This window comes from Hemicordylus capensis, chromosome 3 (genome assembly GCF_027244095.1).
Source record: "Hemicordylus capensis ecotype Gifberg chromosome 3, rHemCap1.1.pri, whole genome shotgun sequence".
Classification (NCBI taxonomy): domain Eukaryota; kingdom Metazoa; phylum Chordata; class Lepidosauria; order Squamata; family Cordylidae; genus Hemicordylus; species Hemicordylus capensis.
This window is the reverse complement of record NC_069659.1, coordinates 184,400,347-184,417,937: the sequence shown is the minus strand read 5'-3', so window position 1 is coordinate 184,417,937 and position 17,591 is coordinate 184,400,347. Positions and strand designations below refer to the sequence as shown.

At 45.0% G+C, this 17,591-nt stretch overlaps 1 long non-coding RNA gene across 2 annotated transcripts in view; it reads left to right on the top strand.

Annotated features, from left to right (window-relative positions):
- LOC128349240 (uncharacterized) overlaps nucleotides 1-16,385 on the top strand; it is a 48,733-nt gene extending 32,348 nt beyond the window's left edge. The window contains exons 2-4 of one of the 2 annotated variants that reach the window (XR_008318650.1): nucleotides 4,796-4,867; nucleotides 15,618-15,785; nucleotides 15,864-16,385. This is a non-coding gene — a long non-coding RNA (uncharacterized LOC128349240). The remainder of the gene's footprint in view (nucleotides 1-4,795; nucleotides 4,868-15,617; nucleotides 15,786-15,863) is intronic. The other variant, XR_008318651.1, reaches the window with a different exon arrangement.
- Nucleotides 16,386-17,591: the final 1,206 nt, after the last annotated feature.

Genomic DNA, 17,591 nt, shown 5'->3' with positions numbered 1-17,591 from the left:
CTTTTTCTGCCACAGCCTTTCAATTTCAATTTGTAGATCTTTGTATTTGGTGATTTTTTCTATTTCTTTTTCTTCTATTCTGGTATCCCCTGGTATTGCTATGTCGATTATTTTGACTTGTTTTTCTTTCTTCTCGACTACAGTTATATCTGGTGTATTGTGTGGCTGATATTTTTTTGTTTGTAGTCGGAAGTCCCATAATATTTTTACATCTTTATTTTCTTCAACTTTTTCAATTTTATGGTCCCACCAATTTTTGGCTACAGGTAGCTTGTATTTTTTGCAGATGTTCCAGTGTATCATCCCTGCTACCTTGTCATGCCTTTGTTTGTAGTCAGTCTGTGCAATCTTTTTACAACAGCTGATTAGGTGGTCCACTGTTTCATCTGCTTCTTTACAAAGGCAGCACTTGCTGTTTGTGGTGGATTTTTCTTTTTTTGCTCTTATTGCATTTGTTCTTAGTTCCTGTTCTTGTGCAGCCAGTATTAAACCCTCTGTTTCTTTCTTCAAGTTGCCATTCTTAAGCCATTGCCAGGTCTTGGTGATTATTTATTTATTTATTTATTTATTTCTATTCCTACACCGCCCTTCCAAAAATAGCTCAGGGCGGTTTACAAAGAGAAACAACAAATAAATAAGATGGCTCCCTGTCCCCAAAGGGCTCACATTCTAAAACGAAACAAAACATAAGACAGACACCAGCAACAGTCACTGGAAGTACTGTGCTGGGGGTGGATAGCGCCAGTTAGTCTCCCCCTGCTAAATAAAGAGAATCACCACGGTAAAAGTTGCCTCTTTGCCCAGTTAGCAGGGGGTCATATTTCACTAACAACATATATCAAACCAATAAGTGTACATCATTTTTAGTTGTTAATATTTCAAATTCTGTCAATCTCTGATGTTTCCACCTTGCTTTTTATGATGGCCTTGGGCCGAAATAAACAAATACATACATACACCTTGCTTTTGTATTTCCTTCTGTATTATGCTATTTATTTGTGAATATTGAAACCAAGAAGGCTTACTCATCCATTCCAACGAAAGAACCTGAATAGACTTTATTTTTGTTTTTCCTGTAGTCAAACTTTGTAAGTTATATGCCGTCTCTTTCCAATGTTCAAATCTTTTAGTATGTTCTTCATGGGAAAAATATTTAATATTGACGCCAAAGGAGAGAAATCTGGGCTTATTCTTTTTTTATGTATATCCCAAACACTTAATAAACTACTTGTAATGGAATGACCTTTTATATCCACCACTGATCTTCTTATATCAGTCCATAAATATTTATGCAATCCTTCTGAAAGGCCTGTTTCCTCCATGGACATAATCCAGCTGTATGTCTCTTTAATCCATTATGTAATCCATATAAGGCAAGTAGCCTGCTAATATAATTTCAGGTTCAGAATTCCCAATCCTCCATGTTCCTTTACATTTTGCATTATCTTGAACTTAACTCTTGGCTTTTTAGAGACCTAGATAAAAGAATTTATATTTCCTTGCCACTCATTCAATGTCTTTTATTTTTATTGGGATCACTTGAAATAAAAAAATTATCCTTGGAAGAATGTTCATTTTAATGGCCGATATTCTTCCTAGTCAAGAAAGATTTAACTTCTTTCATCAAAATAAGTCCACCATTATGTTCTTCCATGTCAGCAAATAATTATTTTTAAATAAGTTCTTATTAGAAGCCGTTAATTTTATCCCCAAATATTTAATTGGATTAGTACTTATATGAAATCCCATCTTTTCTTTCAAATATTTCAAGTCCGATTCTGCTAAGTTCCATGTAATGATCTGTATTCTATTTTTGTTGATCTGACTTCAGTTTATGATTGTGTGAATGACCTCGAGGCTCTTCACATGAGCAGTTTGGAGAGCCTTACAAGGCTCTGTGGGGAGAGTGGGCTTAGTGGAGCACTCATTCTGCTAATCCCATTTCAGGGGGGTGACTTAAGCGGGCTAACTGCTGGGAGCTGCATGGCTCCCGGCTTTTCCCACAACTGCAGGAAAGCGGTCTGGGCTCCCTTAGCCCGCTTTCCTGCTTTCGCAAGAGTATCCTCATTATTAAATACTCAGACATGTACTTCATCCTAATTTGTAGAAAATAGCTTGCAACTCTAAACTTTTACAAATGCAGCATCTTACTTTGAGTATAGCAACCCACAGCATTTACAGCTGCTGTGCGTTGCCCCACCCCCAGGATCCCCCCTCCCCTAGTGTGCCAGCCATGGATACAAGCACCTGCGGCTGACACACGATTAAAAAAAACAAGGTTAAGGGAGCGCTCGCTCCCTCATCCTCATTTAACTAGGTGGCTACTTTGGTGGGTTTGCTGCTGGGTAACCACTGGGATTGGGTACAATCCCAGTGGTTCACATGAGTGTGCAAAACTGGGCTTACCCCTTACCCCAGTTTTGCATGCTCATGTGAATAGCCTCAGTGAGTGATCCATGTTCATCTGTGAAAGAAGAGGGTTGGAACTTCTTTTCTTTTGTCATAACTAAGGAGGATTCAGACACCTCCCTCCCCACAAATCTCAACATCCATTCCCAGTCAGCAAAATGTGGGGTGGGGGAAGAAATGCTATAAAACAAGCAAGGGTCAGCTTATTGCTGGCTTGCAGTAATAATCCTTTTTTTAAAAACAAAACACAACAACCTTCCGCCACCTCTTTGGGTACACCAGGGTGCTTTTCAGATTACATGCTGTTCAGCAATAAAATGCTTCATCTTGGCAGGATCATTTTGAAAAGGTAAATAGCTTGCGCAACCCCCCTACAATGGGAAAATACAGTGCTTTTTTTTTGGTGATGCACATGCAACGTTATAGGACTAAAGCACAAGGATAACATCCGAAGTAAGGCTTCAGAAATGTGAATGGCACCTTGCTGACTGTGCAGGGACTGCAATGTCAAAACACAGGCAGTATGGGAGCGCACTTAATGGACACACAGTGCCACCGTTGTAGGGTGTGATCTGGAAAGCAACCAGGAGCTCTTCTGGTGGGCTGCTTCCCACTGGCTGCTATATCCCAGAATGCCCCTGGAATAATACAATGGCATAAGATCATGATACAGCATCATTCCACAGGGCATTTGCTGGGGGTATAATGGTGGCTGGTGGGAATCAGCCCCAAGAAACGTTTCTGCTGCCACTCCCATTACTGCCAAAGAGGCAGTGGAAATGTTTTAATAGGACATCTACTGCTGAATGTAAGAGGTGAACCTATTTTAGATATAAGATTAACTGATAGTGTTCACCATCCATGGATACAGAATGCATGAGGGGAGTGAATGGAAGTATGTAGGTTAGCTACGCCACCCAAATCAACACATCCATGGCCATAGCCCTCACTATTCCCACATATGTGGGGACAGATATTTCCTGTGATTAAGAACTCTGGGGGGACAGTAGGGGGGCATGGTGTCTCCATGGATGACAAACACCTGAATAAGGCTAGGGATTACAGTCACAGTGTGCCCAATGTTTGAAAAGTATGAGCTGACCATGATAGTTCATCCCCTCTACAAGCCACATAATGAGGCTATTTTCATGACCACTCAAAAGTGGGCTCAGTGAGGCCCAGCTCACTTTTGATTGGCCATGAGAACTGCCAGGAACTGCGCGGCTCCCTATGGTTAGCCTGCTTAATTCCCCCACTAAATAAGGTTAGCAGAGCATGTGCTCCGCTAACCCTGTTTTGGCTTTGTGCCGCGGTGACTCACAAGAAGTCTCCTGACTGGGAGGTTCTAACAAGCCTCCCAGCCTCAGGGGTCTTCCCTGCACACTCATGCAGGGCGTTCTGGGACTTCCAGGGGCCAGGCAGACCCTTATCCCTGCCACCCTTACCAGTTCCATGATGGAGCCGGTAGTTGTGTGGGTGGCTGATCTGGCCACCTAGGGTGAGCTCCCTGCTCATCTGTGGGGAGAGCAGGCTGAGCCCGCTCTCCCCGCAGAGACTGGTTAGGCTCTATGCACAGACCATGTGTAGAGCCTCTATCTCTCTCATAAAGACACAGTCAGTGCTCTAGCATCATTTCTAAGAGCCTTGTGCAAACAAAGGCTTCTCCACTACACCCACCAATCCCTTGTCCATTTTGAAAAACTGGAGAATTGGCTGGTGCTCTTTAGCATCTTTTAGTTCCCTTTGTTTAAGCTCATTTCATTTCTGGCTGTCTGCTTTATAATTAAACCAAACATGACAGTATGGCATGGAAATATATTTATGTTTCCAGTACTGTGCCCAGTTCCAGAGATCTAATGTCAGTTCTTCTATACACGCTGGAGTCTAGAGGCCTAACTTGTTTACTTGCACATATTCTGGAACTTGGAATTTCAGTATTTCAATGTTTCTTAGTGTCCCTAATTATGATCAACCCTCCAGTCGGACCTCATAGTTGTTGACAGGACAGTCTCATAGGGCAGCACTCTTCTGTCTCTCAAACTGCAAGCCTAGCTTTTCCTGTACAAGTTCCCTTCCTCCTTCCCTCCAGAGAAGAGCCTGGGCAGCAACCCACTGTTCAGAGTTTTGCTTGGTCTAGTCCAACGTGCTTCTCCTTGGTTTCAGCAAATCTCACAACATCTGGACAGTCCTTATAAATAAAGGGAAACAACCTTACATAAAAATCCTCAAGGATGATTTATAATTAAGTTCTCATTATGGTAATAGGCTTGCAGCCCAGGCTGGATGTCCTAGATATCTAGGCCTGGTTTAAGCGTCCCCTCCCTGCTATGCTCAGGCCCTCATATTGTTCCCTACCCCAGAACAATCTTTGTCTTTGAACCTGCAGAAGGTGAGAGGAAGAAAACATCCAGACTAATGACACTCTAGCAGAAGAGAGTATTCGTGAACAATGGGAAAGGTGATTTATTATTATTATTATTTTTTACCTTCTGCTCTACAGCAAAATATGGCCCTGAGAGTTGGAGGACCCTCAGGAACATATTTTCAGGAGGCTCTGGGAGTTTTTCACACAGTGCTTCATCTCTCAGAGTATGCCAGGAGCAAAGTCACTTCGAATAAGAATTGCGGCATTACAGAAGGCAACTTTCTATTTGCATCTTAAAAGCTTGTATCTCAAAAGCTTGACTGGCAACTACCCTCGCTTTATCCCCCAAAAGCCACTGGAATACAGGGTGGGTTTTTTTATCCTGGGCATAGTCGGCTACGCTTAAACTTGGAAGGAAAAATCCAAGTTGTGTGTGATGTGCTCCCAAAGATCTCCCAGGGAATTCACACACACTCCCTTCCAGGGGAGATTTGAAGTAAAAGCACCATGCAGAAAAGCTCCAAGTGGCTGCAGGTGGATTGCCAAACATTGCACCCCTCCCCCTTTGCATGAAAGAAAACACACTGCAGCAGCATATCATTAGTTTGGTTGTGTGCCATGTTCGCTTGTGATCTGTAGGTGACTGTCACCACTATTTTCCTCTTTTTGTTGGCCACACCTACAGTTCTCTCTTTTTTATTTTGATCTCTGATGATGGTTTATGGCTGTCTGTTATTATCCACTTGTAATATAAAATAGTTTGGCCTCTTTTTGTTCAGGGAGGCCAAACTACACTTCCCATGATGCAATGCAATAATATCAATGAATATTGAATGCCATAACATTTCACATAATCTCTTTTGTTCATTTTGCTTTTGATTAATCTGAGAATTTATTTCTCCAAAGAAATATTTCATTACAATTGGGTTTTCACATATAAGGTTTTCTCTACAAATGAACATCATACTTGCACCATACATAAGTAGTGGTGAACCAAATGTTTGTCAGCAAATATTTGGGATTAAAAGAGAGGCTTCTAGGAAGGCCTAAACTTTCCCCAAAAGATCTAATACAGTATATATATTTTTAAACTAGGGAGACCCGAGTTCAAATCCCCATTCAGCCATGATACTAGCTGGGTGACTCTGGACCAGTCACTTCTCTCTCTGCCTAACCTACTTCACAGGTTTGTTTTGAGGAGAAACTGAAGTATGTAGTGCACCACTCTGGGCTCCTTGGAGGAAGAGCGGGATATAAATGTAAAAATAAATAAATAAATAAATAAATAGAGTAGGCACCATTTTATTTATCCTTTCTTTCTAGTAAGAATGTCATCACTTAGTTAATCAGACCTAGCTACATAAATACATAAGGGCAACCTCCACCACCACCACCAATAATAATAATAATAATAAACAACTTTATTTATTAGCTGCTGCATAACAAATTGTTCTCTAGGTGGCTCACAACACAACATTAAAACATCCCATAAAAACACATCAAATCATAACACACCAAAACCAAAAAAACAACCACAAAAAAGGAAAAACTTGTTTTTAAAAAAATCAGTTTTAAAAATCAATTTTAAAAAGAGAACAGAACAGAAAGTGAATAGAAAGGTCTTTACCTAGCATCTAAAAAAACTAAGTGATGGTGCAAGGTGAACCTCACTGGGGAGGCTGTTCCAGAACCAGGATGCACCCATTGAAAAGGCCCTCTCTCTAGTATCCATCTGCCTCACCTCATTTGGCAGGGGCAGGGCCTCCTAAGATCTTAAGGTTCAAGTCGGGACATATGGGGCAAGGCACTCTCTCAGATAACCTGGTCCAAAGCCATTTAGGGCTTTAAAGGTTAAAGCCTGCACTTTGAATGGGTCCCAGAAATGGACTGAGAGCCAGTGCAGTTCATGAAGCACTGGTGTAATATGCTCAAAGTGCCCAGTCCCAGTTGCCCAGTCCCATCTTGCAGCCCTAGTTTGTACCAACAGCAGTTTCTGGATCATTTTCAAAGGAAATCCCACATACAGTACAATGCATTGCAGTAATCAAAGTGAGAGTTTACCAGAGTATGAGTAACTGTGGCCAAGCTATCTCTGTCCAGGTATGGTTGCAGTTTGCATATCAGCCGAAGCTAATAAAAGGCACTCCAAACCACAAATCCCATTTGAGCCTCTACAGACAATGTTGGATCAATGAGCACCCCAAGACTGTTAACCTGGTCTTTCAGGCGGAGTGCAACCCCATCTAGAACAGGCTGGACATCACTCACACAAGCAGAGGAACCACCAACCAACAGCACTTCTTCTTGATTGAGTTGGAACTTGGTCACCCTCATCCAGTCCATTACTGCATCCAGACACTGATTCAGGACAGTCACTGCCTCACCTGTGTCTGATGAAAAAGAGAGATAGAACTGAGTGTCATCCACATACTGATGACCCCTCAGGACAAATCTCTGGATGATCTCTCCCAGCAGTTTCATGTAGATGTTGAACAGCATAGGAGAAATAATGGAACCTTGTGGAACCCAAAGCACAACTGCCAAGGGGTTGAGCAGTAATCCCCCAGCACCACCTTTTGGGAATGGGCCACGAGGTAGGAGCGGAACCACCCTGAAGCCATGCCTCCCACACCCAACTCAGCCACCCTGTCTGAAAGGATACCATGGTCAATGGTATTGAAAGCCACTGAAAGATCAAAAATAATTAACAGGGTTGCACTCCCCCTGTCTCTCTCTCTCTCTGCACAGGTCATCCTACAGGGTGATCAAAGCAATTTATGTTCCAAGCCAGGCCTGAAGCCTGAATTGAAATAGATCTAAATAATCTTTTTCCTCCATCAGTGTCTGGAGCTGACTGGCCACTACATGCTCAAGCACCTTGCCTAGGAAGGGAATACTTGCCACAGGCCTATAGTTGTTTACATCCTATGGGTCGAGACTAGGTTCCTTTAGAAGTAGTCAAACAATAGCTTTCTTCAACAAAGCTGGGGCCACCCCCTCTCTCAACAAGGCATTTGGAACCTGCTGTAACCAGGAAAAAAAATCCCTCCCTAATAGGTTTAATAAGCCATGATGGGCAAGGGTCAAGCATGCACATGCTTGGCCGAACACAACTAACAACCTTGTTCATATCCTCTCTGTTCCAGAGAGCAGCTAGAGCTTCGCCTGTCATACCAGCTGGGAACACCCCCAGAGTCCTCAGGAATCCATTGGAGTCCATCAGTCTCTGGGGTGGACCATTTTATTAGTTCCTCACCCTTGCAAAGTGGTATAGCCTCTGAAACGTTAAACCTCAGAAGGAAGTGATTTGACCATGACAAGAGACATATCCCCCACTTTCAAATCACCATACTTTTGCCCAGTCAAAAAAAACAGATCCAGAGTGTGTGCCAATTTATGTGTCGGGCCAACAACATAGTGGGAAAGCCCCATGGTTGTCATGGCAGCCATGAAGTCCTGAGCCACCCCAGACAAGGAAGCATCCGCCCCCCTTATCGGCCCTCTAGTCATGCTGACACTGCACTAAATATCCAGGTGGATACAGCTGGGAAAGACTAATCTCTCCCAGCTCCCACACCCAGGTCTCTGTAATACAAACCATGCTGGCCCTTTCCTCCACAATTAAATGATGGATTATAAATATTTTATTCTGGACCAACCTAGCATTAAACAGCAGCACCAGCAGGCCAAAGGACAAGCCAGGAACCTTCCTATTATGGGAACAGCCAGAAGAAGAAATAAGGTGTTGAGCCACTCTTCCCCTCTCCTGGTGTAAACAAGGCCCTATGCCATGCCTTGCCCTACCCGTAACCCCCAGCTTTGAAGTACCCCCAGCTCTCCCCGGGTTCACATCCGTACTCAGGCACATCATTAAACACCTAAAACTGTACTCCCAGCAAGCAGAGTAGAGACCCTGCCCACGTGGTTCCCAAAGGGGCTCCCAAAGGATCGATCTACTTTGGTGTAACCCCTTTGGTGATGACTCCGCTGGTGAGCTTGCCTCCAGGGCAGCGTGCTCTTTTATACTGCCAGCCCAGAAAATGATGCAAGGCCCAACAGAAACTGCTAAGTCAGCACTCTGGACCTTCCTGGAAGCTGAAGCTCTGCCACCAACAGAGCAACAGAGCAAATGAAGCTAATTCAGAGTGAAGGCAATGCCTCTTGGGATATCATTCCTTACTAAGAAAACATTGCCCTTACTCTGAATTTCCTTCATTTACCCTCAATGACATTGTCATGTACTTAGATCTGATCATTTCGATGATGCCATCACTGGTAATAGAATGAAGGACTATTTGAAGAACAAAACAGCATGACAACCAGACAACAGGGGCTGCCAAGAGGCTCACAATGGATCCACCAACTGAATGTCAGTTTTTGAAGGAAAGAGTAAGGTGCCTGAATATTTGTGTGTGGTAGAGCGGGGAGGAAATATTTGGATGGCTGATGAATGAGGTGATACTTTTACTCTGTGGTGCCCCTTTGGGCGGGGGGTGAGATAACTGAGAATGTCCTCTGCAAAATCACTGAATGCCCCCTTTTAACAAAAGGGAGAACAGTCTCAAAATAAGTACTTCTCTTTTGATTCAGTCACAAAAATAACTATTCAGGCTATTTCTGTTGACATTCTCTGGCCAAAATTGTCCTTGATGCAAAACTATTGCATTAAGAAAGCTTATCTCAGAACATTCACCTTATTACATACAAAATTCTTTTTTGCTTCCTTCAACATATTAATATTAATAAGCTCTTGCAGCTCTTGGTTTTTTACTAGTAAAATAATTGCATTAATATTACTGTCAGAAAGCTCATCAACAATCAGCTAGTTTCAATTAATTTTTCATGATTTTTAATTACTCTGAACAATCTGGTAGACATGCAGACTGCAAAAAAATGAGGCTAACTGTGCATTATCTTCTGATTCACGTAATGGTACACAGAAGGAAAAATGGAAATGTACAAATAATGGAGAGTGCTGCAACTTTTATTCCTATGGGTCAAAGTCATTGAACAAGTCTACAGAATTATCAATCAGATTCAGCAACTGAACCTGTACTTTGATGCTAGACATACTATTTGGTGATCCAAAGGCTGTGGTGGAGAAGCAGACATGTGCCCTTTCATTCTAAATATTTGACATTGGTGGTTCATGCAGGTCTCCATGCCGATATATGTTCAAGCCTATAAAATCTTTGTAAAGTTGTGACGTCGAGTCAGTGTCGACTCCTGGCGACCACAGAGCCATGTGGTTTTGTTTGATAGAACACAGGAGGAGTTTACCATTGCCATCTCCCGCATATTATGAAATGATGCCTTTTGGCATCTTCCTATATCACTGCTGCCCAATATAGGTGTTTCCCATAGTCTGGGAAACATACCAGCAGGGATTCGAACCAGCAACCTCTTGCTCCCTAGGCAAGTTACTTCCCCGCTGCACCATTAGATGGCTTACCCACAGTTTTTTTGTGGAGAAAGAATTATGTGAACTGGCCATCAACATGTACAGGCCTACAAATATTTCATTAGGACTTGATAGACAGCTGTGAGTGTATGCCTCCTTCTAAATCACTGGATCACCATCCAATAAGCATAGGACCTAGGCTGTAGAACAATGCAGTAGCAACAATGCAGAGTCTAATTCAGAGTCTAATTCTAATTCTGCTCAATTTAGGCCCCCCAGCTGTTTTTTTTAGTACAACACCAATAATACCCAGACACAGTGGCTGGGATTATGGTAATTGTAGGCCAACATCTGCAGGAGGGCCGAAGCTGAGCAGCCCGGGTCTAATTCAATAAGCACTATAATCTTATAGGGAGAGGCAATTGCAAACAACACAACTTCCAAAAAACCATACAAATCCTTGAGAATGACTGATGCTATTGTGGTTACTCAACATTCTGCTGGAAATAAAATGCCAATGAATTCCAGAGATATGGGCATAATAGTGACATGATAAAAGAGATGAAATTCTAAGTGAATTCATATCTTTTGATACATTTCTTCTTTGCTTTCTCCTGCTTACTAATACTAAACAGATACTGAGGCCATTCACACAATCAAAAACTGTGTTCTATCTGGGTTTGGGAGCTGTGTGTGCTCCCAGTTTTTGGTGATGTGGAAACAAGGTAGGAGGAAAACCTGGGTAGCTTTTCCTCTTACCTTGCTTCCATACAATCACTAGCACCCAGATTTTCCTCTTACCTTGCTTCCACACAAGTGAAAATTAGGAGCACACAGAGCTCCCAAACTCGGGTATAACACAGTTTTTGAGGCTGTTCTCATGGGCAGTCAAAAGCAGGGTAGGGCAGCCAAGCCCGCTCTTAGCTGCTCGTGAGAAGCAGTGGGAGGCAAGCAGCAGCAGGCGCTGCCATGGCAGCAAACCCACCTGTGAAGCCTGCAGTTTAAATGCGGTTAAGGGAGCAAATGTTCCCTTAGCCTCATTTTTTTCGGTCATCTGCCAGCCCCAGCTGCTTGCAGACAGGGCTGGGTGACTGTGGGTCACTCGACTGGCTTTGGGGAGGGGAGGATCCCCATAATACACTGCACACTCATGAAGTGCATTATGGGGATTCCAGGGGGCAGGATGATTCCTCCTAGCACCCTGATCTCAGTGCTGCCTGAGGAGGCAGCTGCATGTCTGGGTGTGCAATCTGCATGTCCAGATTCTTCAAGAGGATTGACTGCAGGGGAGGTGAGCGTTTGAAGGCTTCCTCCCCTCGCCCCCTTTGAGCCCTTTCTCTGATTGTGAGAAAGAGCTTATGAGGCGCTCCAGGTGTGAAGCACTATTCGAGGTAGTGCAGGGAGAGTGGGCTTAGCCTGCTCTCCCCGCACACAGGCCGTCCCTGGGCGGCCGGATCAGCCACCCACATGACTGCCGGCTCCATCATGGATCAGCATGGCCCCCAGAAGTTCCAGGATGCCCCACACAAGTGCATGGGGCATTTGGAGAGACCCCTGGGGCCAAGAGGCTTGTTTCAGCCTCCCAGCGGGGGTCTCCTCATGTGTAGCCATGCCATGGAGCCGCGCAGAAGCAGCACATGAGCAACAAAATGGGGTTAGCGGAGTGCTCACTCCACTAACCTCATTTAAGGGGAGGGGTGGTTTTTGCAGTTTGCTGCCAGGAGCAATGTGGCTCCCGTGGCAGCAGATGACCAGGGGAGATTGGGCTAGGCTCTCTTAGCACGATTTCCCCTGGTCATAAGAGTAGCTTCTATGGATTATGTGAATAACCTCAGTTTTTGATTGTGTGGATGACACACCGAGGCTATTCTCACGATCGGCTAAAATCGGGCTAGGGGAGCCTAGCCTGATTTTGGCAGACCGTGAGGAATACTGGGCTTGCAGGCGAGCCCAGTTGCCTTACAGCAGGTTACCCGCTTAGGAAGCCCTCCTCTTAGCCCAGGTTAGCGGAGCAAAAGACCTGAGAAACTTACTAAAATTATAACTCAGCAAGGGAGCTCTCTGAAAAGGTTACTTGACCGGTCACCATCTTGGACCCCATCTCGGTTAGCAGAGTAAGTGCTCTACTAAGCCGGGTTATACGATCGTGTGTTGCCCTGGCGTGCAGAGGCATAGCTAGGGAAAATAGCGCCTAGGGCAAGCACTGAAATTGCGCCCCCTGTCCAAGCATCTGACACCCATCTTTCAGATAACTTTACCTTAATGTCAGCTGAAAAATACAAGTCAAGCTTGTTAATCTTTTAATATTTCTAAAACTATTTAGCAGTGGACATAGCCAGACCAAGAAAATGCTGGAAAACTACAAATTTCAGTATGCTGGGGCTCATGAGATCCCCAAATATTATGCGGAGGTGAACTTGGAAAAACTAAAAGAATTGCCTGTCTAATTCTCTGCTATGCATTGTAGCATCATGATTACATATGTTTTAAAAATAAATGGAGAATTTGACTTTTCCCAGATACTCTGAAAATAATTAAATGATATGCAGAGTAAACTGTGTCACTGCTTGGAATATTTTCTAGTCTTTCAGAAAGACAGTTAAAATGAGAGAAAGAGCAAGAAACTCCCAGTGGGCCTTAATACTAAGGATTTCATATTGATTCAAAGACAAACTCACCATTAATAGCCATATTATTAAGACATCACATTTAACTTACTTATCACAAAAAGCAATGTAAGAGCAAATGAATACAGTCTCATAAACTCATAAACTTCAGCTCATAAACTTCAGCTCAGTATTCACAAGCCCTGATTCTCTGTACATGGTGCCAATCTGAATATGTGTACAGTGACATAATATATTAATTTTTAAAAATAAAATTACCTGTAGCCCCTTCGGGGGACTTCTTAAAGGCTGTGGGGGTTCTGCAAAGTTTCCCCCTCCTCCCACTGACCTCTAGGGCCTCACAGGCACCATTTGAGCATGTGCGGTGGTCATTTTTAAAAATAATTCTTTTTTTAAAAAATGGCCGCTGAAAACAAAATGGCCACTGTGCATGCTCAAATGGCCTCTGCGAGGCGTGGCATGCTCTAGGGCCTCACAGAGGCCATTTGAGCATGCCCAGTGGCCATTTTGTTTTTAAAATTTTAAAAATTTTTAATTTTTTTTTAATTTTAAGAAATTGCGCCCCCCCTTCAAGTGGCGCCCGGGGCATGTGCCCTGCCTGCCCCACCCTAGATGGCGTGGCTCTGCACCATGGCAACTCACAAGGAGACCCCAGACTGGGAGGGCTAAAAAGCAGCCTCCCGGCTCAGACATCTCTCCAGCATGCTCTGTGCATGTCCTTCCAAAACCCAAGCCCCTGCTTGGGTGGCTGATCTGGCCACCCGGGGAGGGCTAATGGTCATCTGTGGGGAGAGCGGGCTTTAACCAGCTCTCCCTGCAAACCCTCTGGAGGCGAGTCTCACCAATTGTGAGACCCGCCGCGTCACTGATCATGAGACCCACCTCACTGTCTTTTTAGTTGTGGCTGGAGGAAACTTAATAGTGTGACCTTAAACTTCACAAATATCATTAACATTGTTTCAGGTAGCAGGAGACCAGATATCTCATGAGACTGAAAACAGGGCTAATGATCATCTGTGGGGCTTAGCCCACTCTCCCTGCAAACCCTCTGGAGGCAGGTCTCACTGATCGCGACACCCGCCTCACTGTTCTTTTACTTGTGGCCCGAGGAAGAAATGGAAAGAAGATGAAAACTCTAAAACATTTCTGTAATTCACAAGTTAGGCTGGTCATGAGAGTTGCCTCAGTGTGTGGAATGACCCAGAGTGACTAACACAGCCTGGGGCAGCCCAGCTGGGGTTAGGCTGGTTCTGAGAAGCATCAGGATCCTCATGGATCCCTCCACTCCCTGACCACCTAACCCTCTTAGGAAACTCTGCTATTAGTCAAGGCTAAGGGTGTGCTTGCACCCTTACCCTGGCTGCCAGGTATCATGTGACTCCTCAAGCTGAATCCAGCCCAAGGAGACACAGAGATGGACGCAGAGAGTGCCAGTCTGATGGGGGAATCTCCAATACAACACTTGTGGGATATCAGTAGGCCCTAACAACAAGTTCCGGCCCCTGGATCTGTCCATCCTGCACTGTGCCTCATGGAGCTATATGGAGCAGGGCTGCCCGTGTGGGCTCGTGTGAGGCACCTTGAAGATGGATGGTTTGGTTGCCTGGGGGGAAGCTAGGTTAAGAGCTGCCTCCCCACCCCTGCACCCTGTTGCACTTTTGAATAGAAACCAGGATGAGGCTTATACTTTTGGATAAATAAGTGCAGGTTGGTTTCTTTTTGGTAGTTATCATCAGGAGCAAGAAGATTTAACCTTCATTCCCTTTGCTTTCTCCTGTACAAATCCCTAACACTACCCTTAATATTGGATGACCCAACAACCACTGCCAGAGACCAGAGTGCTGTATCCTTTCTTGTCTTTTTCAAGAATGCTACCTATGTAACACTATGAGGCAATTCACACAATTGCCTTGGGTGGGCAGGAAGGGAACGGGAGGTGGGAGGCTTCCTTCACCTTACCTTCCCCCCAGACAACCAAGCAGATCCTCTTTGGTGTGCCTCCTGTGTACCCACATGGGCAACCCTGCTCTGTGCAGCTCTGTGAATCACGGAGCAGGGCGGAGGGATGTGGGGCCAGAATTTTTTGTTCTGGCCTCCAGACATCCCTCAATGTGATGCATGGCATGCACAGTACATTGGGGATTCTCCTCTCAGATGGGCACTCAATGCGCCCATCTCTGTGACTCCTCAGGCTGCATGCAGCTCGAGGAATCACACGGCATCTGGTAGCTAGGTTAAGGGTGTAAGAGCACCTCAGCTAACCGCTGGGCTGATTACGGGGATTAGGCAGGCAGGAAGCAAAAGGATCCACGAGGATCCTGCCGCTTCTCATGACCAGCCTAACCCTACCTGAGGCAGCCCAGGCAGGCTTAGGCTGGTCGTGAGAACAGCCTCTATCTGTCATGCCCTCACCCATGGACAGTCCAGAGGAGGGAGAAGTTGGCAATCCTCCAGCAGAGGAAGAGGCACCTGAAGGGGAGAGCTCAACAGTTGGGCTGCAGGAGGCAGATGAGACAGGCCAAGATGAAGCTTTAGCTGCAGGGAGCCATTGGAAGCAGAAGAGATGTTGGGTGAAAAATCAGATCCTGAGTTAGAAGAGGAACAACCATTTACCCCACAAGAATGAAGGTGTGCCAAATAGTGGCAGCAGCTGCAGCCATTGAGGCGAAATCAGTGTCTTTTTAACAGTCAAAGTAAATGCTGAAATCTCCAACAGCTGGCTGGGGGAGGAGAGCCATTAGCCCAGCACTATAAATTAGCCAGCAGACAATGTCCAAGCTGCTGGAAAGTAGCATGTTGTGTGGGTTTGTTGCAGACCAGCCTTTGGCTGCTTGGATTTCCCAGCTCCTTGTTTGGACTTTTGAGACCTTGACTCCTGCTACTTGAGACCTGATTCCTGAGCCAGAGATGGGGCTGCTTCACCTCACCTTAAGATCTCCCTTGGTGACATCATGGACCTTGGGCTCAGGACTCTTGGAATTTGGTGAGTGACCGAGGTGTGGGGGAGAGAGGGTGAACTTGACACTTGCTAGTGATTTGTTTCTCTTGTGCTTTGTTTCAGATGCAGGAGGATCCCTGATCTACCGGCTTCCTTGGCGGTGACCTGGGACCAAGCCTCGGACAGACAAGCTTGTGACACTATCAGTGTTGGCTGCAGTGCACCCCCTCACACTGGCCCTGCCACTGTGCAGAGCTGATGTAACCACGCCCCCTTGCTATCCCCACCCTGCCTCTAAAGCCCAGGCAAGACACTGGTTGTGTGTCACCGTGTGCTCTTGCACTCCTTGGTGCTCTTGGTGGTGGTTTAAAAATGAGAGCCCACACAGCCGCTCCAGGTTTCCTACAGCTAGCTGCACTGTTTGCACAGCATGCCCAGCAGGAAGAGCAGCTGCGTGAGCCCTCCTTTTTAAGCTGCTGCTTACAGCAACTATAACAGCAGCATCCTCTGGCCTCTCTTCCACTGGCTCTCCTTCCCTCCAAGCATGGAGAGAGCCAGTGGAAGTGAGGTGCTGTCATCACCACTGGCTTAAAAAGGAGAGTCCACACAATTGCTCCTGCTGGCCATACTGTAGGAAGCTTTGAATGGCTGTGAGATGTGGGCTCTCATTTTTAAACTGCCACTGGCAAAGCAGCACAAAGTGACCAGGAGCACATGGTGACATTCAGAGAGCATCTCACCTGGACGTTGGAGGTGGGATGGGGAGAGATAGTAAGGGGCCAGGGCTACATCAGCCTCCTGGTACTCCTGGGGCAAGGAGGCAGGGTTGTGGGACTAACTGCAGCGGCCAGCAGGGGCACATTCTGCTGCTACCCCAAAAGGCTCCTCAAAAGTGCCTCTTCTTCTTCTAGCCGTTCAGTCATATCTGACTCTCGGTCACTCTATGGATCAATGCAATCCATGCTGTCCTATCTCAAACAGCTTCCTTTAATTCTGCCATGGTCATTCCAGTGTCATCCCCCCACCCCCAATCCAAGTCTCTTGCACTTCCAAGTTTTTTGGCGAAAAAATACTGGAGTAGGTCGCCAGGTCTTTCTCCAGGCCAGAGCCGTGTTAGCCAGCATAAGTAAACTTATACTGTTCACCCCTCCACCACGATGAGGTACAGTTGCACTTTGGAGGGGCCTCAAAAGTGCACCTGAGGTGATTGCCTCAGTTGAGTCTTATGGGCAAGCCACCCCTGAACACACACACTCTCTCTCCCCTAAACTAGTTGAGCCTAAATTTTTTCCTATCAGAGAAAACTTTCCTTTGCTGCATGCAGAAGGCTAATTAGGAAGTCATTATGAGTATTCCTTTTGATCAGAACACAAAATTAAATACAGGTTACATGGTACATTAGTGGGACTGTCAGAAATGGAGACTTGAGCTAGGCAATTTAAAAAAAGGGCAAAATGTTTTAAATTAATTTTTAAATAGGTTCTTCCAGTCATTAAGCAGAATTATCACATCCATATTTTGTAAATGTGCAACGTATGCTCTCAAAAGTCTACACTCCACAGTTGTTTTTATTGATGACCCATCTAAGCTTCATTTCCGAACTGAAAAACCTTGTCGGTCAATTTATTCCAACATAACGCTATGTGGTTGGGTAGTTATTAATCCTGTAATTGCTCATGGCATGCCAGGAATAATTCTACTAATTATTGCAATATGTCTTACTTTGCAATGCCTCTATATGTCAATATGCCCTTTGCATGTATTGAAGGGGGAAAAAATTCAAATTTCTCATTTGAATTGAAGATATGATTATTAAACCACAACAATTACACAAATAACTGATATATTTTT